Source organism: Schistocerca cancellata, chromosome 9 (genome assembly GCF_023864275.1).
Source record: "Schistocerca cancellata isolate TAMUIC-IGC-003103 chromosome 9, iqSchCanc2.1, whole genome shotgun sequence".
Classification (NCBI taxonomy): Eukaryota; Metazoa; Arthropoda; class Insecta; order Orthoptera; family Acrididae; genus Schistocerca; species Schistocerca cancellata.
Window position 1 is genome coordinate 268634874 of NC_064634.1, and position 13024 is coordinate 268647897.

A 13024-nucleotide genomic window follows, 5' to 3' on the forward strand; every position below is an offset into this window, starting at 1 on the left:
GCTCCATATTCTGTACCGATACGCACCCACAAAATGTATTACAGTAAAACTTCTTTAACACGAATCCGAAGGGACCGAAAAATCAGGGGTTCGTGTTAAAAAAATTTCGTGTTGAGTGAAAAACACAGATTTTAGTAAGTATACATGTACAGCAGTACACTAATGTGTAATACACTACACTATCAGTCACGTTATTGTAGACTTAAGACACTATAAAGTGATTGTAAAATTACAAGTACTCACAAATTATGTACGTTACTTTATTAGAAAAAATTCGGTCATGGTTCGCTGACATTCACGGAAATGATAATATTTTGCAATTTCACAACCAGTTGTAATGATAGCGTCTGTAAAACCAGCAGTGACGTCGGATGCTGAAGCGAACCGTTCTAAACAGTCCAAGGCTGTAAACATCTCCTGACGGCTAGGTGGAATGGTACCTGTATTCTCTGCTTCTTCACTTTCTTCTGATGGCCCTTCTTGCACCTCGTTCACAGCTTTTGGCACATCCGATTCCACAGAAGCAGATACGGCAACATCGTCGTCTACACTAATGAATTCTTCGGAAATAATCCCAGGGTTCGCAACGTCCTGCAGAACTGTCCATTCATCAGGTGAAGTGGCATCTTCTAACTCGTGGACATCTTCAGTGTTGCTATGTCTACAAGCTCTGTTAAAGCACTTCCCTATATGATGTGGCGATTATGAGTTCTAGGCTGCTGCGATGGCTTTTTTCGCGTCAAGCAGATTCGAATTTGGGGTTGTACTGTTGTTTTCAGCAGCACGAATTGCAGCTCTTACAAGTCGCTTACGATAAGCTCTCTTTATGAGAGAGATTGTGCCTTGGTCCAAGGGCTGAAGGCGACTTGTGGCGTTGGGTGGAAAAAACTGAACCTTTATGTTGGATAGGTTCAGATCATGAACGTTATGGGCAGTACATCTGTCGAATGTAAGAAGAACATGTCTATTTTGAGCAACCATTCGACTGTTGAAACGAGGAAGCCACTTGAGAAATGATGTGCCATCGATCCAAGCTTTCTTGTGGTGAGAGTAGATGCAAGGTAAAGTGTCCATATTTAGGTTTTTAAAACAACGTGGTTCCTTGGATTTACCGATAACCCAGCGACGGAACTGCTCACTGCCGTCAGCATTACAGCACAGTACAACAGTCACATGTTGTTTGCTTCGTGCTCCACCGTGACACTTATCACCTTTTATCCCCAGGGTATGATTTGGAAAAAGATTGCAGAAAAATCCAGTTTCATGCATGTTAAACACATCACACGTCGCATAATTTTCCCTCACTCGGTTGAATTCATGCAACCAACTGTTCGCACTTTCTTCTTCAACTTTATTTGCTTCACCACAAACTTGTACATATGAAACTGAATGTATCTTTTGGAACAGATACAACCAACCAGCAGAACAACGGAAGTCTTCGATGCTTATATCTTTAGCAATATCATTTGTTTTTGACTGAATCACAGGACCAGTTAAAGGTATGTTAGATGCACGCATATGACTGAACCATTCTAGCCGTAACGTATCGATGTCTTCATACTTTGCGGAACGAAGTCGTTTTGATTTGTTTCCAGAACGTGATGCCGCAGCATTAATAATTTTTTCTCGATTCTTAATAATAGTAGATAAAGTAGCTTTAGGTATTCCAAACTGGTCTGCAATTGCTTTTTTCTTGGTACCACGGCCACTTCATCTAGATTCTTAAGCTTTAACTGTACATTTAGAGCTGTCTGTTTCCTCTTTGCCACTTTCGCGTTCTACGGTACCGGTTGTAACTGTAGTTTTTATTCAGTATTCCAACCCGATACGGCTACGACTAACAGAACACCTGTCAAAGCTGGCACTGAGTACGTTCCTAAATGCTGCTGCATACGTTAATCAATGTCTTACAATGTACAGCATACGCTGATTGTTGAGGTGATAATCGCGGCTACCGACCTACAATACGTTAAAAACGAATCAACAATAAGTATAATTAGCTTTGCAGCTACATTTCCTACATTCATTTCGGAAAAAAATTACGCTTTAGAATACTCTAAGGGTGGAAGTTTGTGTTACAGTGAAATTTAATTACGCTGGGAACTGAAACAGAGTTCGTAATTCGCCTTAACCGAAATTCGCGTTAACCGATACAACATACCATAAGAACTAATGTATTCCTGGTAGGAACAATATTTTTTTCGCGTTAACCGCGAGTTCGTCTTATGCGAGCTCGCGCTAACGAGCTTATACTGTATTTGTTGGCGAAGCGCCACAAATAACGCCCCTGTGTTGTGGTGTGCTGGTCTGAATGTGCAGCAGCCCAGTTGTCCACTGCGGTCACTGTCGATGACATCACTGATTCTTTTGTTACCCTGTAACCATTCCAACATTTTAGCCCTGTCAGTTGCTCTCAAACCTTGTCACGTTTCCCACTTCAATTTGATGAACTGCTCCGTTACATAGGTGACGCTTTATTTACTGCCGACAGCGGTTTTTCAGAATCCATCAGGACAACGTCTGGAATCTGCGTCAGTGCCACCGCTGCTCCACTCTTCGCTCCGCCACTCTCCTTCACCCGCGCCCCCACCGCTAACTGCTGCCGCCCTCGTCAACACGCCTGACAGAACCAACTTGGAGTGTGTCGCGCAATTTTTTCCTGTCGGATGTCTGACAACTATTTTATGAAGAAGTACTAATTGTACCCGCTCACACGCTGCTGTCACGCATTGCTGTGCCTCAGTCCAGTTAAATGGAACAGAAAGAAAAGAGATATCACGTCCTAATTTCATCCTCACCCCTCTGCGTGTCCATCTTCTCCTACTCCTCTCTCTTTCTCTCTCGCTCTTTCTCTCTCTTCCTCATCTTCCTCACCATCTCTTCTTCCCAATTTGTCACTCTCCTCCATTGCTTTCTCTGTGCCATTATCCTTCCACCACTCTGTCCATCTCCACTCATCTCTCTGACCTTAAGCCTTGTTCATTGTTAAATTGTAAATATGTCAAGAGCGTTTCTAGAGTTTTGGCAATAATGTTTAAACTATAATGTATTACATACATATTTCTATATTATATGTACTACATGGTTCAAATGGCTCTGAGCACTATGGGACTTAACTTCTGAGGTCATCAGTCCCCTAGAACTTAGAACTACATAAACCTAACTAACCTAAGGACATCACACACATCCATGCCCGAGGCAGGATTAGAACTTGCGACTGTAGCGGTCGCGCGGTTCCAAACTGTAGCGCCAAGAACCGTTCGGCCACCCCGGTCGGCATATATACCAAGAATATACGTGTCCTTCTGTATGTTCGTTATAGTATTGTGTAAAAACTTGAAGTAAATCGATCAAGAACTTTTCGAGAATTTCTGTAATAATATTTCCTTTGTATGTGTTATATATTTATTTAATATCATGTAAATTTAAAACTGGGTATATACGATGGTGGTCCAGAAAGTAATACGACGCATTTATTTTCAGGAATTCTTTATTGAACATAATGAAAATTACACACATGAAAGAATGGTGTCTTATCCACATGCCCTATTTTTCCATGTGGTCTCCATCCAGTTCCATGGCCTTTCTTCAGCATGAAACAACGGCGTGTATGCCTGTCGGTACCAATCCTTGTCCTGGTGGCAGAGCAAAGGCGAACTTCCTTTGCTAATTGACAGATACAGCGGCGACCGCCGAGTCGTAATGTGTCTGTCCCCGCGAATGACATCACATCGCTGCAGCTTATCAGGTGTGATAGCCATGGATGGTCTCCCTGATCGGTGCAAATCGTGGAGCTCCCCCGAATCACCTTCTGATGACCTCACACTCCGTGCCCAGCGACCAACCGTACTTCTGTCGACAGTAGATGCTCCATGTACTTTTCAAAAGCATTTGTGAATATTTCCCACAGTTTGTTTCTCTGCAGTGAAAAATTCAATGACGGCAAGTTGTTTGTAGCGTACATCACCTACAGACGCCATTTTCAAACAGTGCTGCAGCTACGCTAACTGTTGAAAGTGACGGAAACTTGGAGCGCTCACTCAAGAGACTTCATATAACACATACGTAACGTTTCGCATTCGTAGCGTTGTTTTCGACTGAGAAAAAAAATGCGGTGCATTACTTTTTGGGCAACCCTCGTAAAAACACGTGCGTGTTGGAATGCAAAGATATGTCAACATTTCGAGTAAAACGACCAACTACATTTGGAGTTTTCCGAGCAGAAACGTACGTAGGCTACATTTTTATACGCAAAGACAGAGAACTAGTAAATTATATGTATGCACTGCTTTGTACTTGTAATACGAAAGCTTGATCTTATTGAGTGCTTTACAAATTTTGTTGATCTAAAGTAAACGCAACTCACAGTCCGGCAGCGTAAATTAACAACGATGTATGACAGCAAACAAACACTGAGGTCACATGATTAGGATGTATCCCACTTAAAGTTCGAATACCGGTATACGAGGAAAAATGTCATGGGGAAACCCGGGACAGAGAAACCCAACATAAGCTAAAAATATAGTATGACCAGGAACTCAATAGCAGCATTTGTCAGGCTTAAAAGTATCTGGGAGTAGCGCTTAACAGAACTGTATCATTCAAAATACACGAAAATGACAATCTCCAATCGAAAAATGTGGTTCGGAAACTGGCAGAATCAAAATGGTGCTCATATTTTCAAACAAAACGTGCATCGGCAATTGATAGTGTTTTTCTGGTATGGAATATGCGTGGAGGAGATGAGGAGGATGGTGAAGGAAAGACCGAAATACCAAACGTATTTTTCCAAAACTATTTCGTAGAGGAAGATCTCACCATTGTACCTACTTTAAATCGTCCTAAAACAAAACAAAACAAAAACACTGATATCGAAATAAATGACCATCGGATAGGAGAGTAATTGAAATCGCTCAACAGAGGAAAGGCCACTGGACCTGTCGGGCTACCGGTAAAATTCTACAAAGGGTATGTGGAAGAACTAGCTCACAGCTGTGTACCGTAAGTCTCTGGAGGAGCGAAGGTATCCTGATTATCGTAAAAAGGCACATGTCATTCCCGTTTCCCAGAAGATGCCTATAGCTAAGAGATGGTATGTTGCACAGTTTCGGGCCATGTTTTATGCTCACATTTCTCGAGACAAACAATCTCTTCCGTACGAGTAAAAATCAGCTCCTGAAACAAAGATCGCTGTACATCCACGAGATCCAGACAGCTGTAGATACTGGCACCCAGGTAGATGCCACATTGACAACCAACGGACAAAGTAAGAGTGTACGGAATACGAGACCGACTGTGTCATTGGAATGAAGAGCTTCTAGCAAACAGAACACACCACGAATGGAGCTATTTAAATTTGAAAGACTACTTGACAATAAATCGCAGAGATGGCAGAGGCCACTCGGAGGCACTGGAAGAACGCTAAGGAATTGTAGACCGTCGGCATAGAAGGTAGCTCAGAAAAAGCGACCTATACACTCATATTGCTTGTCATTATCGATTGATAGAGGAAACAGAAAGATCCAAAGAATAACAGCGCGCTTCGTTACAGTTTCATTTAGTAAGCAGGAAAGCATCAATGAGATTAACAACCAACCCCAGTGGCAAACGCTGCAAGAGAGGCTTTCTGTATCACGGTGTCGTTTGTTGTTTAACTCTTAGTTCTGACAGCGTAGGTCTGTAGAAGAGTCAACGAGTACACAAGGTGTTAAATAAAGGAGCCCAATATTTTGAGAGGTGGTAGACTCATCAAAACAAGAAAAAAAGCTCAGTGAACAGGGGTTATAAAAAGCATACCTTTACAGCTGTTGGCACCTGTTCATCTCCCGTACTAGAAATGAATAGAACATCTGTTTCACGGAATAAGTGTTCATAGCTCTTAACGTATCCATTTTTCAGCCCATATTTACCGGAATTTTTCACTTGTTTTGGTCCACACTATGTCCTCTCAAAAATGGAAAGCAAAGAGCTTGTAGTAGAAGAGATCGCTTTCATAATATCGAAGACGAACAAGTGCCCATTGCTCTGAAGTTATGCATTTTAGAGCCCTTGTTTACTAGACTTTCTTTCTTGTTTTCGTGAGTACTACCACCTCTCAAGACACTGGATTTTTTTTTAACCACGTGTACCGTCTGCTCTTACGTACGTAATCTGAAAAGACTATGAGGAGAAAACCTGAGAGCTTCGAGCCCTTACTGAGGCATACCGGTAGTCGTTATCCCTGCGAACCATTCGCAAATGGAACGGGAAAGGGGGTAAGTTACAGTTATACGCCAAGTTCCCTCCGACGCACACCACAAGGTGTTTACATAGTGTAGCTGTGGTTGTAGATAAAACTTACTACCAAGCTGTATTAGCACCACCCTCTGTAGGCATAGAAGTGGCTACTTGTGAAAAGAGTCTTGAAGTGGACCGCACAGCAATCCCTCCACCGCCCCCCCCCCCCCTATCGTACTGTACTTCAGAAGTTGATGGCAGCTTCGGAACATCTACAATCCCCAGATACAGTGACAGCTGGTTCGCATGGAGATCACTACATATGTTACGATCCAGAATGGGAAGAATATGACGAAATGGGGCTCTAATGTTGACGAAACGAAATGAAAATGCGGTCACAGCAAACCACAAACCACTTGCTTTAACTCCCAACATTCTACACAGAAGATGGTATTTTTTGTGACACCCCAAATGACGTAGAGTTCGAAAAGTATGGGAACATGTGATATGAAGACATAATTTTAACGACAATATTTTGTCGTCCTAATTCATCTGTTTCTTGACTCTAGGATAAGTAAATGGAAGTGACAAATGGTTCACTTCTGCCTCCATTCTGTCCTTCGGCCACCTCCCTGTTCCGCACTCTCCTCATTCTGACTTCAGATCCGGAATGCTATTATATATAGGTATCAACATCGGTACTGCTGGAATAGGTCATTCTGTTATTATTTGCCACAGTTAATGTTGGTACTATGTGCCTGTAAAATGTGATGTCCTGCAGTTAAGTGAACCATTAAGTTCAGTTGCAAGCATTAAAGCTTTACAGTTTACGTGATTAAGAATTATACACTTAAGAGCCAAAGAACTTGGTACACCTGCTTAATACAGTGTAAGGCACCCGCGAGCACACAGAAGTGCCTCAACACGACGGGGCACGGTCTCAACTAACGTCTGAAGTAGTGCTGGAGGCAACTGACACAATGAATCCTGCATGACTGTCCATAAATCTGTAAGAGTACGAGGGGTGAACAGCATGTTGCAACACATCGCAAATATGCTCAATAATGTTCATGTTTGGGAAATTGGTGGCCATCGGAAGTGTTTAAGCTCAGAAGAGTGTACCTGGAGCAATTCCATACGTGTGCGATGTCGCATTGTCCTGCTGGAATGGCCAAGTTCGTCGAAATGCACAATATACATGAATGGGTGCAGGTGATCAGACAGGATGCTTACGTGCGTGTCACCAGTCAGAGTCGTATCTAGAAGTATTAGGGACCGCATATCAATCCAACTGTACACGCTCCACCATTACAGAGCCTTGAACAGCCCCCTGCTGATATGCAGGGTCCATGGATTCATGAGGTTGTCCCCATACCCGTACGCGCCCATCCGCTCAATACAATTTGAAATGAGACTCGTCCGACCAGGCATCATGTTTCCACTCATCAACGGTCCAATGTCGATGTTGACGGACCAGGTGAGGCGTAAAGCTTTGTGTCGTGGAGTCATCAAGAGTACACGACTGGACCGTCGGCTCCGAAAGCCCATATCGAAAATGTTTCGTTGAATGGTTCGCACGCTTACACTTGCTGGTGGTCCAGTATTCAAATCTGCAGCAATTTGCGTAAGGGCTGCAATTCTGTCACGTTGAATGATTCTCTTCAATTGCCGTTGGTCCCATTCTTGCAGGACCTTTATCCGGCTGCAGCGATGTCGGAGTTTTGCTGTGTTATGGGATTCCTGTTACTCACGGTACAGTCGTGAAATGGCCGTACGGGAAAGTCCCCCCTTCATCGCTACCTCGGCGATGCTGTGTCCCATCACTCTTGCGCCGACTATAACAGCACGTTCAAACTCACTTAAATCTTGATAACCTGCCGTTGTAGCAGCAGTAAGCGATCTAACAACTGCGCCAGACACTTGTTGTCTTATATAGCCGTTGCCGACAGCAGTGCCGTATTCTGTCTGCTTAGAAATCTCTGTATTTGATTGCTCATGCCAATACCAGTTTCTTTGGCGCTTCAGTGTATGTACAACTTGATTGAAATGCAGATAAACCGGAGCTATTATTTATTTTATTTTATTTATGTATTTAACCTGTTCTTATGTTCGCCACCGGTAGCTGAGTGGTCAGCGCGACAGAATGTCAATCCTAAGGGCCCAGGTCGATTCCCGGTTGTGTCTGAGATTTTCTTCGCTTAGGGACTGGGTGTTGTGTTGTCCTAATCATCGTCATTTCATTCCATCGACGCGCAAGTCGCCGAAGTGGCGTCAAATCGAAAGATTTGCACCCGTCGAACGGTCTACCCGACGGGAAGCCCTAGTCACACGACATTTATTTATTTTACCTGTCCTTATTGGGGTCGTAGGCACTTTCTTGCATCAGACCAGGATTTCACACACATAGTACGTTTTTGAATAAGGGCCTAAGAAGCGATAATTTTAATATGAGAGATAGTATTAATATAATTTAAGTTTCCATAGAGATCATGTGAGTAGATAATATTGACTGTTAGATAGTAAATACTGGCAGTACTTCTACTACTGCTGCTGCTGCTGCTGCTGCTGCTGCTGCTACTACTACTACTACTACTACTACTAATAATAATAATAATAATAATAATAATAGTAATGACAATAATAACAATTTTTTAAACATAGCTGCACAACAGCAACGGTTCCACGTAATAAAATTATAAACAGGCGACCAGTTGCAATGGATAAAGAATTCTTTACCTAGGCTTCAACAAAATTAAATTTGTCTTCTTCAGAAGGTGGCAATTTTACATTAGTAAGGACTAATGTACCATCACCGTTTTTACAAATGTCGGCATAGATCCATTTGTCAAAATTAAAATATAGCCCTAGAAATAGGGTTTGTCACGTAAATATAAATTAGTACATGGATCTTGCAGAGCTCACAACAATAATAATAATGGCAGATATAAAATGAATTTACGTGTGTACAAAATAGATGCTCTCTGATATAGCGAGTTCTGGGTAAAGGAAGTCTAGAGAGACAACACGGGTTAGAATACTGGGATATGAGGAAGATCAGGCTGGAAAGAAGGATGTAGAGATGTAAGACAGCGTGCAGGGACAATGGCGGTCATTGTTGTTACTTCAGCAGGTATGTCGGTAACAGTCTTCTGAAACTGGAGATGTTATTCGGTTCTCCAATATATTGCAGGATGTATTCCACAGTCGTGATCCTGCAACTGACAAGGAGTTCGAGAAGTAGCTGAACGATCAGTTACGATATCTATCGGTTTGAATACTCTAATCGCTTTCATGTTGTTTCCACAGGTAAACTGGTCGTATATTGGGACGCCTTATAGACGTTATTTCGTAAAACCCGCACACGGAGATCGATTTTGAAGAAATAATGTTTACACGGTTCTTCAAGCAATGAACAAGTTACCTGTGAAAAGCCCATGAAAGAGACTAGAGTGTTCACACAGACTGATACGACAGTTGCAGGTAAAACTTTAAATGGTGATATTGTTTTCCGTGATCCGATTTTGACGAAATAAAGCCTACGCCAACCCAAGCGGTAATCAAATTACCAGCGAAGACCCGAGCAAAGTTCGTACACCAATTTTGGAGAAGAATTTTCAAAGAGACCAACTGAGAGACAGGACAGTTTTACAAGTTTATTTTTTAGTATTGATTACAATATTTTATTTAGTTATAATCCCGGTTCTAGTTACGTTTTACGTAACACTTCGACTGTATCCGATAAAATTGTAGCATAGGCCATATACGCTAAGTGACGACTGCTAAATAACGTGGTATAAAGGCATAATTTGAAAGTATTGTTATATAAATCATCTTCAAAGGATGCACACGTCTTTTAAGAATGAAGGCATGATGTGGTTGTTTGAAATATACGTAATGTACACATCTAATACCAAAAAAATGTGCTGCAACAAAACCATATGAAATTCACACTAATCTACAAATTTCAACAACCCTCCGCAGCATTGGCTGCCAATATTCTAATAACTGTGAAGAAATTGGTGTTATATATAGATACATTGGACAATCACAAGTTCAACTTATTTAGTTTCATGGGGTAAAGGAATCTTTTGGCAAGTAAAGATTCGCTCGGTTATCTACTACACTGTAACTCGTATTTTCAACTTAAAGAGAACACAGTCAGAGCATTAAGTTTAGGGGGACACAACAGAGAAGCATAGAATCAGTTTCACGGCTAGGGACGGGTTGCAGTCATTATTAAGGAAACGAGGGCGACGCTGCAGCCCCTGTTAGGAAATAGTTCCTGATGTCTCCTGGAGATTCTAATATCTGGGATCCAATTCCATGCGCGCATTCAAATTCCAAGAGCTTCGCCTGTCCGTGAAACGATTCGGTGAGAGAACTTCCGCAAGGGTGGGGGCACGACGAGAAAGAGATTTGAAACTTCTAGTGACGCAGCCAACGGCTGAAAGCGTTTCCTAGCTGCCGTGAAAGGTGAATTATACGGCGGCGAGTTATTATCTCCTCGGGACGTCGAGAGACGTGATCCGATAGCAGGAATAAGTTTTAAGTGGTGATTCAACGTGGGGACAGAGATTGCTAGACTCAGTGTAGTGAATCGGTGCCTGGAAAACTGCCAAATATTTCAAGACCAATACTGTATGGGGAGGAGGTGGTTACGAATCGGAACCAGTTACCCATTTTGGCAAAGTGGAGACATTGGGAGAAGTATGATTTCACTACATTGCCACGTCCATCGTGATATAATGATCAGATTTGAATGTAAGAGTAATAATAGTTTCATTCTTCCTTGTTATATACTAGTATTTGTAAGTATAGATACGGGAGTGAAAGAAGTAGCAGAACAAACTGTCTTTAAAATATGAGAAAATAGGATTTTGTACCGAAAAGAAACCTTAGAAAAATTATGAATGACTGTGCTGGTAAACTTCTACGTTAATTGATACAAAGACAGCTGAGTAAAACTGAACGTACTCAGACAGTTCTCTCTTTACTTATTGTGATCATCACTAAACTGACACAAAATACTTTTAGCGCAACGCAATTTGACTTTCAATAATCCCTACAAAAGAATGGCCCTGACTAACAATAACCTATTCATATCATGAATCACTTACCACACAAAAATCTTCGTTACTCTAACTATTGATATAAATCGAGCGCCAATTTTTTTTTTTTTTTTTTTTTATTTTGGTCATCAGTCTACTGACTGGTTTGATGCGGCCCGCCACGAATTCCATTCCTGTACTAACCTCTTCATCTCAGAGTAGCACTTGCAACCTACGTCCTCAATTATTTGCTTGACGTATTCCAATCTCTGTCTTCCTCTACAGTTTTTGCCCTCTACAGCTCCCTCTAGGAACTCATTCCCTCATGTCTTAGCAGATGTCCTATCATTCTGTCCCTTCTCCTTATCAGTGTTTTCCACATATTCCTTTCCTCTCTGATTCTGCGTAGAACCTCCTCATTCCTTACCTTATCAGTCCACCTAATTTTCAACATTCGTCTATAGCACCACATCTCAAATGCTTCGATTCTCTTCTGTTCCGGTTTTCCCACAGTCCATGTTTCACTACCATGCAATGCTGTACTCCAGACGTACATCCTCAGAAATTTCTTCCTCAAATTAAGGCCGGTATTTGATATTAGTAGACTTCTCTTGGCCAGAAATGCCTTTTTTGCCGTAGCGAGTCTGCTTTTGATGTCCTCCTTGCTCCGTCCGTCATTGGTTATTTTACTGCCTAGGTAGCAGAATTCCTTAACTTCATTGACTTCGTGACCATCAATCCTGATGTTAAGTTTCTCGCTGTTCTCATTCCTACTACTTCTCATTACCTTCGTCTTTCTCCGATTTACTCTCAAACCATACTGTGTACTCAGTAGACTGTTCATTCCGTTCAGCAGATCATTTAATTCTTCTTCACTTTCACTCAGGATAGCAATGTCATCAGCGAATCGTATCATTGATATCCTTTCACCTTGTATTTTAATTCCACTCCTGAACCTTTCTCTTATTTCCATCATTGCTTCCTCGATGTACAGATTGAAGAGCAGTGGCGAAAGGCTACAGCCTTGTCTTACACCCTTCTTAATACGAGCACTTCGTTCTTGATCGTCCACTCTTATTATTCCCTCTTGGTTGTTGTACATATTGTATATGACCCGTCTCTCCCTATAGCTTACCCCTACTTTTTTCAGAATTTCGAACAACTTGCTCCATTTTATATTGTCGAACGCTTTTTCCAGGTCGACAAATCCTAAGAAAATGTCTTGATTTTTCTTTAGCCTTGCTTCCATAATTAGCCGTAAAGTCAGAATTGCCTCTCTCGTCCCTTTACTTTTCCTAAAGTCAAACTGATCGTCACCTAGCGCATTCTCAATTTTCTTTTCAATTCTTCTGTATGTTATTCTTCTAAGCAGCTTCGATGCATGAGCTGTTAAGCTGATTGTGCGATAATTCTCGCACTTGTCAGCCCTTGCCGTCTTCGGAATTGTGTGGATGATGCTTTTCCGAAAGTCAGATGGTATATCGCCAGACTCATATATTCTACACACCAACGTGAATAGTCGTTTTGTTGCCACTTCCCCCAATGATTTTAGAAATTCTGATGGAATGTTATCTATCCCTTCTGGCTTATTTGACCGTAAGTCCTCCAAAGCTCTTTTAAATTCCGATTCTAATACTGGATCCCCTATCTCTTCTAAATCGACTCCTGTTTCTTCTTCTATCACATCAGACAAATCTTCACCCTCATAGAGGCTTTCAATGTTTTCTTTCCACCTATCTGCTCTCTCCTCTGCATTAACA